The sequence below is a fragment of the Myotis myotis genome, unplaced genomic scaffold (assembly GCF_014108235.1).
Source record: "Myotis myotis isolate mMyoMyo1 unplaced genomic scaffold, mMyoMyo1.p scaffold_m19_p_8, whole genome shotgun sequence".
Taxonomy (NCBI): domain Eukaryota; kingdom Metazoa; phylum Chordata; class Mammalia; order Chiroptera; family Vespertilionidae; genus Myotis; species Myotis myotis.
In genome coordinates this window covers 56,446,439-56,464,301 of record NW_023416390.1, presented here as the reverse complement: position 1 = coordinate 56,464,301, position 17,863 = coordinate 56,446,439, and the positions used below count along the sequence as shown (strand labels likewise).

General features: G+C 47.2%; 1 protein-coding gene across 11 annotated transcripts in view; it reads left to right on the top strand.

The window, feature by feature from the left end:
- TANC1 (tetratricopeptide repeat, ankyrin repeat and coiled-coil containing 1) overlaps positions 1–17,863 on the top strand; it is a 246,155-nt gene that overhangs the window by 49,148 nt on the left and 179,144 nt on the right. For 10 of the 11 annotated variants that reach the window (XM_036318714.1, XM_036318716.1, XM_036318715.1 and 7 more), the window contains one exon: positions 14,217–14,355. The exons of the other annotated variant lie outside the window; for it this stretch is intronic. The gene's annotated coding sequence lies outside the window, so the exon portion shown is untranslated. The remainder of the gene's footprint in view (positions 1–14,216; positions 14,356–17,863) is intronic. 11 annotated transcript variants of the gene reach the window in all.

Genomic DNA, 17,863 nt, shown 5'->3' with positions numbered 1-17,863 from the left:
AGTTATTTTTCCAAGGACAAAAGTAACCTATGCTTCTGGTTCAAAAATTTTTCAAAATACATGGAAATGTAATTTTGCCATTCAGAAATTTACTGCAGGTGTTTAAAATAAAATAGTAGATTTAATTTTATTTAAATTGAACAGAGTACAACTGAACTTAAAACAGAAGGAATTGCTGAACTTAAGATATGTGGCTTTTTTTTTTTTTTTCAAATTTAATGTCTCCCACACACACTCAAGAAAGATGGCTCTAAAGTTTAAAAAAAGGTATATGAAAAATACTGACAAGCCAGCCCAAGAATCCAGCTTATCGTGACTTCAGAGTTCCTGTCTTTTCTACTTTACCATATTGTCCACATGCAAGAGAAGGATAAACAGTAGAGTGGGGTATAATTAAAGGCTAGAGTGTGTGATACAGACCATCAAGTCACATTTGGAAGACTGGTGAGGGGACTTGTAAACTCCCATTAATAAAATTTAAAACTGAAGATAGTTGAAAATTTTCCCTAGGGAAATTAATAGAGAGATCAACATCTTTTCATCATTTCAAAATTGTACCAGAAAAGAATTCTACTTAAAAATAGGTTTAAAAACCCTGGATTTGCTACATTATTTTACTTGTTTTACAACAGCCTTTGGAGGCACTCTTACTCTGATCATTGAGGACTTGAAGGCCAATCCATGTTTCTCACATCGATTCTTCCTCCCTCCCTCCCTCCTCTCCTTCTTTCCTCCCTCCCTAGAAGAAGAAGAAGAAAAAAAAAAGACTTGAAGGCAGTGGAGGGGAAGTGCTGTCACGCCCTGGAGGTGGCACTACTTGTCAGGGGAGTGGCCAGAATGCCACTCTTTTTCCATTGGAGCTCTCAGTGGTCTGTTATCAGGAAGGAGATGGAGATAATGCACAGGTATAGCTATCACCCAGCAATCTTGTCATTTCCAGCACAGTCGCGGTTTGGGCATTAAGCAGAAATGCCTGTGTCCAGAATAGCTCATTCATGTGTCTTATATGCACCTTTCTCCTCAGTGTGTTCCCCGTGGTCTCTTCTTTTATCTGGAGGCCACTGGAACTGTGAACATGGATGTGTGTTGAGGTTCTGCCCATAAGAAATGACAGCCTGGAAATGAGAAGTGGAGGCAGGCTGCAGAGTCGGTAGACTTGACTGTGTCAGGACACATGCTGTGCAGCCTGGCAGGCCTTCCTAAGACCCCGGGGCGGCACGGTGACTGGGTTTTTGTGATCATCCCAGATGAGGCCTTGTTTAATTTTCAAATATTTATCTGGCGCATACCATGTCCTGGGTCTCAGGCATATTTCTTACAGAATAGGGGGAGTACATGGATTCATATGCAGATAAACGGTCATGTAATATGGGGTACATCATAGAGAAGAATGGGGTACAGTGAGAGCCCAGGGGAAATTGAGAGTTCTGCTCTGGAGTGAACAGAGGAAGCTGGTAGGGTCTTGGGAGTGAATAGGAGTTGTCTGGATGGAGTAAAGGACATTCCAGGTAGAGAGATATTTTTGTATGCTAATAAGATAGCTGGAATCTGGGTAGTAAATGTTAGGGACAGATTTACTCCAAATGGCTCACTGGGGGCTTTTAAAAGTCATCATAGAAATCCTCAAAAACATTCAACTTGTGAGGCACATATGACCTACCAGCTTCACAAATACTAAGTTTGACAATCTTGTTTTGCTGACCCTGTGTTGTTTTTTCACTACTATAGAGTTCGGTTTGCATCTCTAATTGATAAGGGAAGATGCCCACCTCCTCCATGCCATTATCACACAATAAAATGAAGATAATTTCCTAATACCCAGCCGATATTAGTCATTATGCAGGTATCCCCTATTACAGCAGTTCTCAACCTGTGGGTCGTGACCCCTTTGGGGGTCGAATGACCCTTTCGCAGGGGTTGCCTAAAACCATTGGAAAACACATATATCTACACTAATATATGTGATGCAGACCATCAAGTCACATTTGGAAGACTGGTGCGGGGACTTGTAAACTCTGTATCTTTGCCTTTACAAAGATGCTAATTGACCGTACCTTCGCTACGCCCAAGCCATGCCCACCAGCCAATCAGAGTGACTATATGCAAATTAACCCAACCAAGATGGTGGCCGGCAGCCATGGAGCTGGAGCAAGCAGGAGGCTTGGTTGCCCTGGCGATGGAGGAAGCCAAGCTTCCCACCTGCTCTGGCCGGCTGTGGCCTCCACAAAAGGCAACAAAGTTTCAATTATAGAAGCTAAATAAATCCCAGATACCTGCTTCCAGCCAGCCTCCACTGGGAGCTTGGGTGGCTGGGAGCTGTGGCCAGCCTGCAAACAGCCATTAGCCCCTCACCCAGGATGACCACGCCCTCATGGGGTGAGGGTCCCTGCTGGGGGACTTGGCCAGCCTACAAACAGCCATCAGCCCCTCACCCAGGCTGGCCAGGCACCCCAGGGGTGACCCCACTCTGAAGGGGCTGTAGCCAACCTGAAAACAGCCATCAGCTCCTCACCCAGGCTGGCCAGGCACCCCAGGGGTGACCCCACTCTGAAGGAGCTGTAGCCAACCTGCAAACAGCCATCAGCCCCTCACCCAGGCTGGCCAGGCACCCCAGCGGGGACCCCCACCCTGAAGGGGCTGTGGCCAGCCTGCAAACAGCCATCAGCCCCTCACCCAGGCTGGCCAGGCACCCCAGTGGGGACCCCCACCCTAAAGGGGCTGCAGCCAGCCTGCAAACAGCCATCAGCCCCTCACCCAGGCTGGCCAGGCACCCCAGCAGGATCCCCCCTCCCTGAAGGGGGTGTGGCCAGCCTGAAAACAGCCATCAGCCCCTCATCCAGGCTGGCCAGGCACCCCAGCGGGACCCCCACCCTGATCTGGGAAACCCTTCAGGGCAAACCAGCCGGCCCCCACCCATGCACCAGGCCTCTATCCTATATAATAAAAGGGTAATATGCAAATTGACCCTAACAGCAGAGCGACTGGGAATCACTGGTCACTATGACACACACTGACCACCAGGGGGCAGACGCTCAATGCAGGAGCTGCCCCCTGGTGGTCAGTGTGCTCCCACAGGGGGAGCTCTGCTCAGCCACAAGCCAGGTTGACGGCTGCTAGTACAGTGGTGGTGGTGGGAGCCTCTCCCGCCTCCTCAGCAGCGCTAAGGATGTTTGACTGTAGCTAGGCCTGCTCCCCACTGGCAAGTGGACATCCCCCAAGGGCTCCCGGGCTGCCAGGGGGATGTCTGACTGCCAGCTTAGGCCCAATCCCCTGGGAAGCGGGCCTAAGCCAGCACGTGGTCATTCCCTGAGGGGTCCCAGACTGTGAGAGGGCACAGGCTGGGCTGAGGGACCCTCCCAAGTGCACAAATTTTTGTGCACTGGGCCTCTAGTAATTACATATTGTTTTTGTGATTAATCACTATGCTTTAATTATGTTCAATTTGTAACAATGAAATTGGGGGTCACCACAACATGAGGAACTGTATTAAAGGGTTGCAGCATTAGGAAGGTTGAGAACCACTGCCCTATTAACACAGGTTTTACTTAAAGCGAACAGTTTCATTATCTAAAAGATTCACTTATTTAGCATTCCTAATGATTCAGGAATGTTAGGTAAGTGGGGCATCACTCTATTATTTTTATTCCTTTCTTTAGAAATGGTTTATAGTTTCTCTGGTCTTATTTCTGATCATTTAGGTCAGACTCCCCCTGAGGGAGGGCTGTGCCTTAGGACTTTTTATATTACTTATTTGTCTGATAGCAAGGCCATTTCTGGGGTTCGGAAAACACTCACCTCTGAAGACTAGTTATAAGTGGCGTAGGGGACTCTGAGCAGTTCCTTTGGTTTTGCTTCAGTTTTTAGTTGTCAGTGTTTTACCTGTGGCCTTTGAAAGCTCTTTCCTCGCAGGCCTTTTTGGCTTGTGTCTGCACTCAGTCAGGTGCCAGGCTTGTTGCAGTCCCCACAGGCTCAGCTTGACCCTGCAGGGATCAGCCTCCCTTCTGGAGCTTCCCCAGCCACTCCATCCTTCTTTGGTTTCCTGTCCCCTCTCCATTCCCCCCACCCCCCCTCCCCAGCACTCTAGCCCTTAATCATATGCTAATCTGCATTGCTTGTGTTTCTTTGGCATGGAGGCAGTGTTAAGTGGTTGAAGGGATCGGAGCTTGGAAACTAGCATAATCTCAAATCCTGAGCCTGTTTCCTCCTTTTAAAAATAATTGTGGTAGCTGAACCGGTTTGGCTCAGTGGATAGAGCGTCGGCCTGTGGACTCAAGGGTCCCTGGTTCGATTCCAGTCAAGGGCATGTACCTTGGTTGCAGGCACATCCCCACTGGGGGGCATGCAGGAGGCAGCTGATCGATCTCTCTCATCGATGTTTCTGACTTTCTGTCCCTCTCCCTTCTTCTCTATAAATAATCAATAAAATATATTATTTAAAAAACAATAATTGTGGTAAAAGAAACACACGCCATGAGATCTGCCCTCTTCACAAAATTTTAAGAGTACAGTATTATTAACTATAAGCATAATGTTGTCTTGCAGATCTCTAGAACTTTTGCATTTTGGCATCACTTTATAGCCATTGAACAACCTTTCCCACTCGCCCCCTCCCCTCAACCCCTGGCAGCTGCCGTTCTACTCTCTGCTTCTATGAGTTTGACTGCCTTTGATATCTCATCTGAGTTGGGATTATCTAGTATTTGACCTTCATGATCCATCTGTGTTGTAGCATGGGATAGGGTTTCCTTCCTTTTAAAGGAATAATATCCCATTGTATTTGTATATGACATATTCTTTACCCATTCACCTGCCAATGGACATTTAGGTTGCGTCTACATCTTGGCTACTATGAATGGTGCTGCAGTGAGCATGGGTGTGCTGATATCTCTTTGGGATCCCGATTTCAGTTCTTTCAGGTAAATACCCAGAAGTGGGATTGCTGACTCATATGCCTAATTTTTCTTTTCTTTTTTTAGGTTTGTAATAGGCAATGTGTGTTCCATGTAACGCACGGCATACAGACTGGGTCTCCTTCTGTCTGGAGTCACAGGGCAACCCCTCTTGTGCATGTGTATTTGCTGTGTTTGGTCATAGGTAGCTAGTGCCTCCTTCTTCACGAAGGCCTTACTGTCGTTGACCATGTTCAGTAACTTTGAGAATTATTTTAAAGAGATGTCCTCATTTTCCAAGGAAAGAAAAACAAACTTTTATTCACTGGTCACTCAGAGCAGCTGTGTCATTGAGGAAGTGTTGACACTGCTTTTGGTTTTAAAATGACTGGTATTATTCCTTCCCAGGACTGAAAAAGATTGCAAGGTTGGGTTTTTCAGGATTGTTCAGATCAAAAAGCAAAGATACAAAGCCAAGGGGGGAGTGTCTTTCTGTAAAATAGTGGTAGAAAGTAGAAAAGGCTAGAATTCTGTAGAAAATTATGGGTACTACAAAAATGTGCTTTGACCAGAAAATGAAGGTTTCTGCTTTGCATGTTATTTTGAAGTGGCAGACAGTGTTGCCAGCTAGTTTTTAATGTCTGATTTTTAAGGATCTTGATAAAAATGTACATATAAATCTAGCTTTGTTAACAGGGCTTTAGAAGATGACTTGATTTCCTTGGGGAGGAGTATCTATATGGTTATTTTCATATTTGTAGTTTCAGGAGTCATAGGTGTTAGCTTGGAAATGGTTTATAAGAATCCTTGTGATTCCCCTCCACCCAGGGAAGACACAGTTGTAGTCATTTATCTGATAGTCCTCAGGTTTTACCTTAGAGCCTGTGAATGAGGCTGCCATGGCTTCAGCATACCCTGTCAATATGGGGGTGTTGTTCTTAGGGAGAAGATATATCCTATTTTCTCTTGCTTTGTCAATGTTTTGTTGCTGGAGTTTAAATTTTCGATAGCGTAGGATCCAGATCTTGTGACTTACTTGTTCTGGCCAGGGGATCCCCAGCTTCTTGTGATCTGAGTCATTTCCTAGTGAGGCCCAATTTGGACCTGGAACTCCCTGCCCAGGGGTGAGAGACATATGGTAGGGGCAGCAGACCTGGTATTTGCGGCTGGGAGGAAGTCCAGTGTGCCAGGAGGAAAGAGCGGGGGTTTAGTGCTAGTGCACTGGCACATGGGACTCTGGGGTGACCCAGGGCATTGGAGTGGTCTGGCATGGGCACCCATGTGCCCTGACCTTTGGTGGCCATGTGGGTGCAGGCTAGACCTCCAGTCCCCTGCAGGATTGCCAAGAGAAGGCAGCACCTCAGCCCACAGGGACTTGCAGATTATCAAGAGAGGGACTCAGGCACAGTTATCATAACTGAGTAAGAGGGTGAGTTAGCCTGTGGAATGCAGGAGAAAGAAATCAAGTTATTAGACAGAAGGTCAGGGCCTGTTAAGCAACCAGAGCAACTTGGCCCGAGTTGTTAAGTCTCTCTTCTAGAATTTCTCGCTGGCTTGAGCCAGTGAGGGGAAGGTGGGGGCAAGGGTCAAGAGGCTTCAGCTGTAGGAGAGGAAGGGCTGCAGAGGCAGAACACAGCAGGCCAGGCAGTCCTGGACAGCCTGCTCCTAACTGTAGAGAGCTTTCCAGCGCCCGAGTGGGTCACTGCACCTGTTTGTAAATGACTGGATCTTGGAGTGTAAGTGGCATAGTCACCAATGAGCTTAAAACAAGACAGAATTTCCTTTGGGAATCAGGAAATAGATTTCGTTTTTAGTTCAGTTTAGATTTTAAAAATCCAAGTATAAATCATAACCTCATATTATAGAACCACGAATTAAATTCATTAAAGTACTGTCTTTACTAAACCCAGAGCAAATCAAAACTTTTGCATGCTATTACTTATCAAGACATAAATATGAAGTTACCCAATATCATTTCTGAAGGATTGAAGTTATTTGAGGTTAGGTTGCTTTAGATCAGGGGTCCTCAAACTTTTTAAACAGGGGGCCAGTTCACTGTCCCTCAGACCATTGGAGGGCCGGACTATAGTTTAAAAAAAAAACTATGAACAAATTCCTATGCACACTGCACATATCTTATTTTGAAGTAAAAAAACAAAATGGGAACAAATACAATATTTGTATTTGCATGTGGCCCGCGGGCCGTAGTTTGAGGACCCTGCTTTAGATCAAGGAAAAACTCATCCTAAACTTTGAGATTCAGATAGGCACACACAGAATTCATTCCTTAGTTCTATAACCCATAGAGATTAGATTTTAAGATAAACAGAAGCTTGCCCTATTAATCACAGTATCTAACATTTAAACTGTTTTTTTAGAAGTGGGTCTCTCGTTTTTAAATTTTATTGATATATTTTGAGAGAGAGAGAAAGAAATATTGATTTGTTGTTCCACTTATTTATGCATTCATTAATGATTCTTGTATGTGCCCTGCCCGGGGATTGAACCTCTGCAACCTTGGTGTATCAGGATGATGCTCTAACCATCTGAGCTACTGGTTCTGGGCTGAAACCTATTTAAAAATAATTTTTGAGTTTATAATAAAAGGGTAATATGCAAATCGACCAAACAGTGGAACGACCGGTTGCTATGATGCACACTGACTGCCAGGGGGAAGATGCTCAATGCAGGAGCTGCCCCCTGGTGGTCAGTGCACTCCCACGGGGGAGTGCCACTCAGCCACAAGCTGGCCTGACAGGTGACAAGCACAGCAGCCCGCCTCCACGGCAGTGCTAAGGATGTCCCCTGAGGACTCCCTAAATGCAAAAGGGCGCAGGCTGGGCTGAGGGACACCGCCCCCCGCCCCCCCCCCCCCCCAGTGCATGAGTGTCGTGCACCAGGCCTCTAGTTGGTTAATAAAATGATACAGTTTTTAAGGGCATAGTTCTATAATACATCACCTGCACATGGTATTGTGTGTTTACCACCCCAAGTCAAGTCTCCCTCCGTCACCATTTATCCCCCTTTACTCTCCACTTACTCCCTCCACCCCCGCTCTGGTAATCACCATACTGTTGTCTGGTTCACACAGCCCCCTTATCCTCTCCCCTCTGACAGCTGTCAGTCTTTGTATCTATGAGTCTGTTTCTGTTTTGTTTGTTAGCTTATTTTGTTCCTATATAATAAAATGGAATTTTATTTAGATCCCACATATAAGTGAAATTATATATATGGTACTTATCTTTCTCTGACTGGCTTATTTCACTTAGCATTGTTGCAAAGGGTGAGATTCCCCCTCCCTTTTTTTTGCAGCCAAGTTGTATTCCCTTGTGTAAATGTACTCCACCTTTTTTATCCACTCATCTACTGATGGGCACTTGCTGCTTCCATATCTTGGCCATTGCAAATAACGCTGCAAGAACACAGGGATTCGTATATTCTTTTGAATCAGTGTTTCGGGTTTCTTTGGATATATTCTCAGAAGTGGAATTGCTGGGTCATAAGGCAGTTCCATTTTTAATGTTTTGAGGTAATTCTATGCTGCTTTCCACAGTGGCTTTCCAATCTGCATTCCCACCAACAGTGCACATTGAGGGCTCTCCACATTCTCACCAACACTTGGTGTTTGTTTAAACCTTTTTTTTTTTAACTCCGTAAGAAAGCAGGAAAACCAATACCTTTGGAGATTACAGAAATGCTCGGACTATTTTAAAACACAGTCATTTAAATACCTCCCTCCCTAGGATCATCTGGCCTTAGGGGTTCTGGACAGATTGCACTGGCCCAGGGACAAGCCCATCAGTTGTGAGGTGCGGCAATGGGGGCGTGGTGTCCATACAAAGCTGCAGTCCCTCTGCTCAAGGAAGTTTCTAATCTGGTGAGGAGTTTTACTCACAAATCCCACAAGAAAGGGTGGATGAGAAGTGAGGAGTGTGTGTGAGGTTGGGAGTAGCTAGATGGTAGGTTCCAGATCAAAATGGCAGTGTTGAGGGTTCTGTGACTCCTTTTGAAAGTCTGTCCCTGTGTTCAGGGCTACTTGAGACCACATAGAGATAGTGCATTGCAGTGCCCCCCCCCCCCCCCCGCCTTTTTTTAGAACACTTGGGTCTTAGGGACTGAGGTTGGCCTTGTGGGCATATTCTCCCCATGGATATAGTGGCTGGGGACCCAGTAAAAGTGAAATAACCTTTCTTCGTGCCTGGGGTAATCTCAGAGCCACTAATTGTACTGTTTCGAAATGCTTTGTTTTTGGTGTCCCTGGACACTTTTGGGGATTGAAAGGCTATTTCAGCTCTAACAGCCTGTAATCTATGGTTTCGGATTTATAAATTGCCTCCTGTCAGTCATAGCTTCTCAGGGCTGTCATTGTGTCTTGATCTAGCACTTGCTCTCCACCCTCTTAATTTACGGTGACCTGGGAAACCAAATATTTCGCTCCTGCTAGAATTGTGTCTAAAGGCGGAGTGAAATAGCTCTGGGGAGAGTCTGGGAAAGAGCTGTTGGATGAAGCTTGCAAGAGATTGGGAAGCTCTCTTCTGAACGGTGCGTGCGTTTTGTCGCAGATTTTGGCAGCTGGAAAGACTAACTCTTGGTTCCCAGCTGTTTTCTGGATAGCTGAGGTTGCTAGCTTATGACTGCTTTCTTCTCTCCTCCACTGATAGGCAGATCTTCTCTCCCACCCTTGCCAATTTTGGAATCGAAAGGAGAGGATGAAAGTTTTCTCAGGGAAAGTGAGAAGAAGGTGAATGAAAGAAAAAGCTGTGACTGAGGCAGGGGCTTCAATGATCTGTCAACCACTGTTCTTGAAACCTAAGATGTACCTGAGCCCTGTGGAAGATACGGGAGGGGGGAGGGGAAGGGGATGATGATGGCGATCCTGCCTTCATGAAGCTTCATGTTCTGTTGGGAGAGAGAACTAATAGACCTGAAACCCTCAGTTGAAAGTGGTAGAGACTTTCTGCGTTGGGCTTGAGTTCAGAGAAAGTGACTTGAGTCAGGAACGTGGAGCCAGCAGTGTGGGGCTCCAAGTGGTAGGTGGCCGTGCAGTCCAGTGTACATGGGAGAGACCAGATACATTGGGAGGCCAAGGGGGACGGTGAGTTGATGAGACCCCAGTTAAGAAGTGGCAGCGGCGATGGAGAGATTTAGCAGGACATCTGGTAAGTCCGTTTCGAAGGCAGAATTGACGAGGGGCCCAGACTGTGTATCGTGTCTGTGTGCTTGGTTAAAATGCAGACTCTTGGGCTTTTCCTTAGTTTGGGGTGGTGTCCGGGAATAGTCCAGGCCTTTCTGGTACAGGTGGCAAAGGATGAGTAAGGCAAAGCTGATTAATTCCCCCAGGAAAGACAGAAATCGGAAGGAGGCATCCAAGGTGGACAGCCTGGTTTTTGTCACTGTATTACAGAGCAAATAGAGAGCAGGTGACTAAGAATTACGGAACATGGAAGCGAGAGCGAACGTAGCTCCTCAGCTGGAGATAGTGTTCCTGCAGGCAGTCTTCACCCTTCACCCAGGGACGCAGGCTCTCTTTCTAACCCGGTCACTGTCACATCGGAGAACATCATGATGCTAATAGAAATCAGGTTCCGGTTCAACCCTCCGATGAGCCAGCGGTTTTATACCTAGGAGAGCTCTGTGCGTTGGGCATTGTAACACCAGGCAGAAAGCCTATAATGAGTGTGTACTTTGTCACATTTGGTGAACAAGAAAATACGGATTGCCAGTAAAGAACACACAGAAGCTGCTAGTGCTGTTATTAGACGAACCAAGAGAAATCATAGTGGTAAATAGCTTAGTAGTTTCTTTGCATGTGAAAGCCATCATGTTACATCACTTCTCACGTAGTAAACACTCGACAAAGGAATGTTCCTTACAGATGAGTTTTGATACCTCTTGCCAACTCCGTGATAGGAGCCAGCCAGCGCTTACTTAGGTAACGAACAAGCCTGTCTGTCCCCACTCCTGTCTTCTCCCTCAGCGGCGTGGGGGGGGGGGGGGTGCACCTCCAGGCCTCACTTTGCCCCAGAGATCTCACCGGCAGGTTGTTTCTTCAGTTTCTTCCAGCTCTTCTCTCAATCCATTTGTGTTTCTCCCATCCTCCCAAGAGAAAAAGGAAACCCCCTAGGAATAGGTCAGGGGCTATGCATCAGAATCAGCGGGTCAGCCTTAAAAAGTACCAGCACCTGGGCCCCATGCCCAGAGATTCTGTTTCATCTCTTCTGGGCATCAGAATTCTTAAAGCTCCCCAGGAGATTCTGATGGGTGGTGAGGACCGAAGAAACACCTCAGATAGTTGACAGAGGTAACAGTACAAGGTACTAGCAGTACACCCGTCTCAAGGAAAGTGAAAGCCTCAGGATTTGAAATGGACGTTGATATTTTTAAATAATGCCTTTGGCCACTCTTGCCTCAAGTGTGAGCCAGATCCCCACAGAGTTCTCCTTCGCGCTACCTTCCTTCTCTATTGGAGCCTGCTTCCTGTATACAAGCACCAGCATTCCAGTAAAACAAAACAAAAACAAGAGGGTTCTTTTATTTGCTCTAGGATTTCTGGGATATTGTTTTCCACCCTGTCTGCACAGTTGAGGGTGACGGGAGCCCCCTGACGAACTCGGAGATGCAGCAGGTTGTGGCGGAGTGCCTCCTGCACGCCAGTCTAACCTCTCCAGGCCTCACTTTCTGGCACAGCAGCATCAGTGCTGGGGAGCCCTGTCCACCGGAGGACAGACGGTCACAGGGAATCGGTCACATGCTGCGGACCATGAATGCCTAGTCTTTGTTTTGTGGTCTGAGGAGGCTCAGCGTTACATTTTTAGGAGGATACTTGAGAGAGAAAAAAAATTTTACTTCTATTGGATAAACAACTTTGAAGTCTCTCTGTTCGTCCTTGAAAGAGAGGGATGACCAGGAGGTAAACCCTAATAATTCTTCTCAAAAACATTTTAAGGTTGGTTTTTTTTTTTTTTCTTCTTGAGCTAGTTGGAAATTAGATCTGAAAACAAAAAGCCCTTGAAGGTCTTCATTCAGTTAGTCTCTAAACTATTGTGTTTAGTTCCATAAAAATTCCTTCAGCAAGTGTATTTTGTCATCTTTTGCGTTTTACCTGAGACTGTTCTGTGGCTTAATGCTTCTTTGTCAGAACTTTCTTGGGCCCACGCTTTGGATTGTGTACTGAAAAGGCCTTGAACAGAGACATGTCAAAACCAAACGAGTAAAAAGTTCCATCTTTTTGCTAATTTAAAATAGATTCTGAAGGACAAAAAAAGGAAAACGCAAGGCAGTTTCTCCCCTGCGTCCGGTCAGTGAGTGATGTCACCGTAGTTATAAGTAACTTCTCAAACACCACCCAGAGTTCCTCCGTCCCGTTGACCTCCCTTTCTCCTTTCTGTAATTGCCGAATACAGCCCTTAAAACCCATGTAGGACCAAACACAGAATGTAAGCTCTGTGATCTCATCCCCACAAAAACAGGCTGCAGGGACCGTCCTTGCAGGAAGCCGCCTCGCCTTGGGACCTCTGCAAGCCCGTAATTTACAGTGGTGCCTTTGCGGTCTTAAAATCAGAAAGCACGCATCCCCTGCCCTACATGCGCTGCTGTAGGTGGAGAAGGGGCCAGAGAGAAAGGATGTGTGAACATGACCTGTGTCACCTGCTGTGAAGGGCACCCTCGTCTGTGGGTCCTCTGGGCAGAGGGTCTGTCTGGCAGCGGGCATGTTGCTGCTGCGATGGATACCTTTTCCTAGTCTGCCCCTTGTGCTGGAACAAATGAGGAGCCCGCCTTCTCTGCTGAGGTGTGCTTTGTGGAAGGAGCTTGGCTGAGTGCTGGCAGCAGCTGGGAGACGATGATTCCCTCCCTGGCTGCCAGGGCCCTCAGCACAGCGGCAGGTGATCCTTTTTATCAGCATAAGAGGACGCCTGGGATATCTGAGCTGCTATTCAGCAGGTGGTGCTGTCCTGCAGTGAAAGCTTCCACGCTGCCCGCGAGGTCAGCAAGCTGGCGAGGAAGGAGCCCGGGTGTGTGGAAGCCTAGGCAGCATGAGATGAGGCCTCTCGGAGGAAACTTCACACCTTGGACTCGGGGGACCACCTGGTTCGTGGCGGGGTCTCCTCTGCATCCTGCTTGAATGAGAGCTCCGCTGACTCTGAACTGGGGGGGAGACGGAACCCATCCCAGGCATCACCTGGTCTCCTCCCAGAGCAAAGTGCCCCGCGTTCCTTCTCATCTTTGAAACCCTGGTGGGTAAGGGGGCGTGGCATTGGGAGCTCCTCATTAAACAGACTTAAAAGGGAGGAAAGGCCTCAGCCAGCCTCTGCATGCCAGAAACCTGTTAGTGCTCAGGTGCCCTGCCAAGGGGGTTTGGTTGGCCCAAACCTGACCGCCCACTTTTTTTTGTCCTTTTTGGCAACGGAGCCCAGCCACGGACTTGGGTGAGGGCTGGGTTGTCCGTGTGTCTGAGCATGGACAGCTCCCTTGCAAAGGGGCTTTTCCCAGGCTTGGTGTGGCAGTATGTTTCTCAGGGAAAGACTGAGTCAGTCATGGGAAACCTCTGGTTGGAATTCTTTAGTCAACACACGCGATGGGGCATCCGCCTCTCCCTGGGATCAGAGCAGGAGGAAGGTGTAGGGGACGGCAGGTGAGACCAGCGCTTGAGAAACGGGTAGGAGGGGAGGTCAAGGCAGAAGGAAGCAAACGATGGAACACAGGCCCCAGCCAGGTGCTCTGAGTGCAGGGGAGGGACTGGTGACACCTGAGCTGAGTGTGGGGGAGGATAGTCTCCAGGGTGGGAGGGAGGTGTTCAGGATGAGGGGCAGGGAGAGCTAAAGCGTGAAATTGGCGGGGGAGGTGGGGGACGGTGCTCGGAAGTGGCCAGTGTAGAGAGCTGGGACCTGTGAGGAGGGAGGCAGGAGGTATGGGAAGGAGGCATTCTGGAGAACCTCAGAAACCCAAGAGTCAGAGGGGTTCTTGGCTCTATCTTGAACCTGAAACATCTCATTGTGTGCTGGGCTGTGAACCCACCGGCACGGCACCCCTTAAGGAGGAAAACCTGAGATGGTGGCGGAGGTGAGTGGGACCCTTCGGTGCCTTGCTCCAGGCCAGGGGCTTTCAGTGAAGGCCCCAGGCCACCTTGAACAGAAGGTTTCAGGAGTTTTCTCGGGTTTGCCGGCCCGTCACCCTGCTCTTCCCTTGGTGAGCAGTCCGTGGATAAGCGGCTGTCTCTCCTCTCCACCGCGGCTTCGTGGGGACCGTCAGGAGGTTGTAGCTGGTGTTGCACACTCTGTGCCCTGTGTCTCACAGTGTGAGTGTGCTGACAGGCTTTCTGTTTCCCAGTTTCCCAGCTCTCCGTGGCCGGCTTGTCCGGAGCAACTTGGCCGGTGCCCCAAGGAGACAGCGCCTCTCTGTTTCGAGCCAGCGGAGCCTGGGGTGAGGTGAGGTGAGGGGCCTGTACCGACAGACCAGCCTTTCCCAGGTACGCTATTTTCTGAAAACTTTGAGGGCTTTGAAGGTAAACCTGGTTTTTATTCATACGAATTGAAGGATAATTTAAACACTGTCTGAGTTACTATGTTAAAGTCCTCTTGATAATACGGGTGCTTCATTCTTTTAAGACCTTTTTAGTTGTACTTAGCTGTGCCCACTTCAGGGCTTTTTGGTCTCTGTAGAGTGTCTAGCACAGCCCTTTCCCACTGAAAACATTTAATGTGTGTTGAGTGAATGATTTACTATCTTTGGCTTACAGTTGGCATACATAGAAACACAACTGATCAGCGCTGTTCAGATTTTTAATACCGTCAGACTGGCTGTCCTTTTTTAATCATTATCGTTCCCCCTTCCCCATGAGGAACTCTGTGAAGTTTAATTACAAGCCCCTCTTTGGCTACCTGGACTCAAACAAGGGGACATTGACAACCCACCTTACCTCCCTGCGCTTCCCTGGTTGGCTTTTCAGGGTCACACCAGTTACAACGGGCACAGGTTCTGCCTCCCTCCTGTTTTGCAGGCCGTCCGGTAACTCATTCCGAGCTGTGTGGTCCCCTTCCCCCAGGTTTCAGGGAGGATTTCTGTTTGTGTGGCATTAGAAATGTCAGGGCAGTTGCTGGCCTTCTGGCCTGTGGTTTTCCTGTACTGCAGCCCTACCTGTATGTTGCGAAACAGAAGTGCCTACTTCAAGGGATCTGGTCAGACTGGAGGTTCCTGGTGGGTCATTTTTGTTGTATTCATCTTTTATTTCCCTGTCTCCAATGTGTAGCATGTAGTGGAGCTCAAATATTTCCTCCTTCCCCTAAGCCAGTGGTTCTCAACCTTGGCTGCACATTAGAATCACCTGGGAATCTTTTTAAAATCCTGATTTCTGGGCCTCATCCTCCGGAAATTCTGTTTCTTTGTTACTAATGTTGTGGCCCCCACCCCATAACAAAGAAACAGAATTTCCGGAGGATGAGGCCCAGAAATCAGGATTTTAAAAAGATTCCCAGGTGATTCTAATGTGCAGCCAAGGTTGAGAACCACTCGGCCTAAGCAGAGAGAGAATTGGCTGAGAGCAGTCTCCAGCCCCATCTTAAGTGAGCACAGCTTGGAGGACCGTCCGCCTGTATGCGCAGCTGCTTGCAGTCCAGGCAATGGTGTAGGAATCCGAGGACAGAATGGGGGGGTGGGCGGCACTGAAAACCTCACCGGTCCTTCCTCTGTGCGTGTTGGAAATGCTCCTCCACAGGATGTGGGGGTCAAGGTTAAAGCTGCTTCCAAACCTCTGAATTCTTGAGATGCCCATGTGATACGCAGGTGCACTCTGCCATATGTCTGGTGTGGCTTGCTAGCAGGATTTCCTATTCTGCACTCACCCCTCCTGCCATGCCCTCTTCATCCATGAAGAACAGAGCAGCCACATTGCTCCCCAAAACTTTGGGGGTGGTCCTTCTAAAGGCAAAGCTTCTCCACAGGAGCCTGGCAAGGGCGTACATACCAGAATCTCCCCTGAAGCTTTAGAACGGGGGATACTGAGACGCGCCCAGGTGTGCCAAGTTGGAGTTTCAGGCGTGGAGAGGGAGTCCTTGCTGGGTAGGTTTGTTTCTTTTTAAAGCTCCTCAGAAGACGATGTGTGTAACTACTTGAAAAATATTTGTATGTGGAATAGACTTAAAAACAAAAACCCCTTTCTTAGCCTGAGCAGATGTTTGGGGGGGAATTATTTTTGAACTCTCCTAACTAGTTTCACCAGTTTAGACTGCCAACCCAAACATTCCCTTGTTGTGCCATAATTTGCATCGCAGAACCATTTTATAACTTTAATTTAAAATTGCCTGTGACAACACTTTCTACGGTTGTAAGTATACAAGGACATTGAAGAACAATTTACTATATTTAACAAGAGCTTAGGTTTATTTAGAAATCCAGGTGGGAATCTGCTCTCATGGAATTTTACCAAAGTATGCATTGATTTGCATATTGAAGCCAAAGCCTTTTGACCGGTGGTAACACAGTTCTGAAAGTAACATTGAAATAGCAATTTAAGTGTATTGCCCTTAGAGATTTTTTTGGACTTATTTAGTAAGTTATACTTTTTTTTTTTTCCTTCTCCAGTTTTTTGGGTGGCAGAGAATTACCTAATTTTTCTTTTCTCCTTCCCTGAGACCAACTTTAAGTAGGTAGGAGCTTACTAGGAAAGATAACTTTAAATGTTTTTTGTGGTTTTTAACTAGGTCCCTTTCTATGAAAGAAAATCTTACAACACATTCTTGGGTGAGGTTTTAACAATATGATGGGTTTAATGGAAAATGGGAAGTTTGTATTTTGAAATCACAGAATTTTGCCATTGAGGAGGCACCTTACAGAAGACCTATCATCTGGTTTCTATGGCCGAACGTCATGGAAACTGCTCTTGTGAAGGTCACAGTTGGCCTCTGATAGAACTTTTAACATGCCTTTCCTGCAGTACTCCTCATTTGCAACTTTCTCCTCTGGGTTCCTGTGCACCATTCTTGACTACTTTTCTTTTCCTTTCATTTCTTCCTAGGTTCTGCTGTGTCTGCCTTTATATATTCCCGTTGCCTGGGCTTTCATCCTTGGTGGTTTTCTTTAGTCTGCTCAGCCTCTTTGGGGGACCTCAGGGCTCCCATGACTTCAACTACCACCCACATGTTAATGGCCCTCAAGTCTCTCTCTAATTCACCCTCATCTCAAGCAGTCTTTTAGGCATTTCTACTTGGATGACTCATATGTTCTCTTAACTTGTGATATCCAAGCTGAATAATTTATCGTATAATTATTGCCTGTCTCCTGACCTATAACCCCCACCCCTCCGCCCCCAATCCCCTCATCCCCATGCTTCTGTCTGCTTTCCCACTTGGGTCATTGGCACTATTCAAGCCAGAAGTGTGACTCATCCTTCACCCTCCCCAAGTCAGCCCCATATTTTAATTGGCGATTCAGGCCTATCATTTTAATGTCCCAAATAAGAGAGGGAAAGGCCATTCCACTGACATTTTATTATTATGGGCTTTAGAGGTTGTACTTGGGCCTATAGCAGCAGCTCTAACAACATGAGACAATTTTGACTATGTAGTTTATATTTCATGCTAAGCATAGTCCCAGGCACTTCTCACGAGTTTATCTCTAATATTCACAATGATTCTGTGGTATATTATCTCTGTTATAAATGAAGAATCGAAGCTTCACAGAGATTAAGTTATAGCCCAGGATCGAAGGGCATGTAAAGCACAGTGGAGGATTTGTGATTTTAAACCTATGGGCTGGTCTGCCTGACTCCAAAGCCTTCGCCATCAGGAACTGCACTGTTTTAGACTGGTGAGTAGGTTGACTTTGTTGAGGGCAGGAGCTGAGTCTTATTCATATTGGTAGCGTGTCACTATATTTTTTTTTATCACATAGGAGGTGCTAACGACAAGACTCTTAATGGCAAAGCCATGATCCATGTCTTCATCCCGGTTCCATCTCTGGCTCTTAGCTGAGTGTTAGCT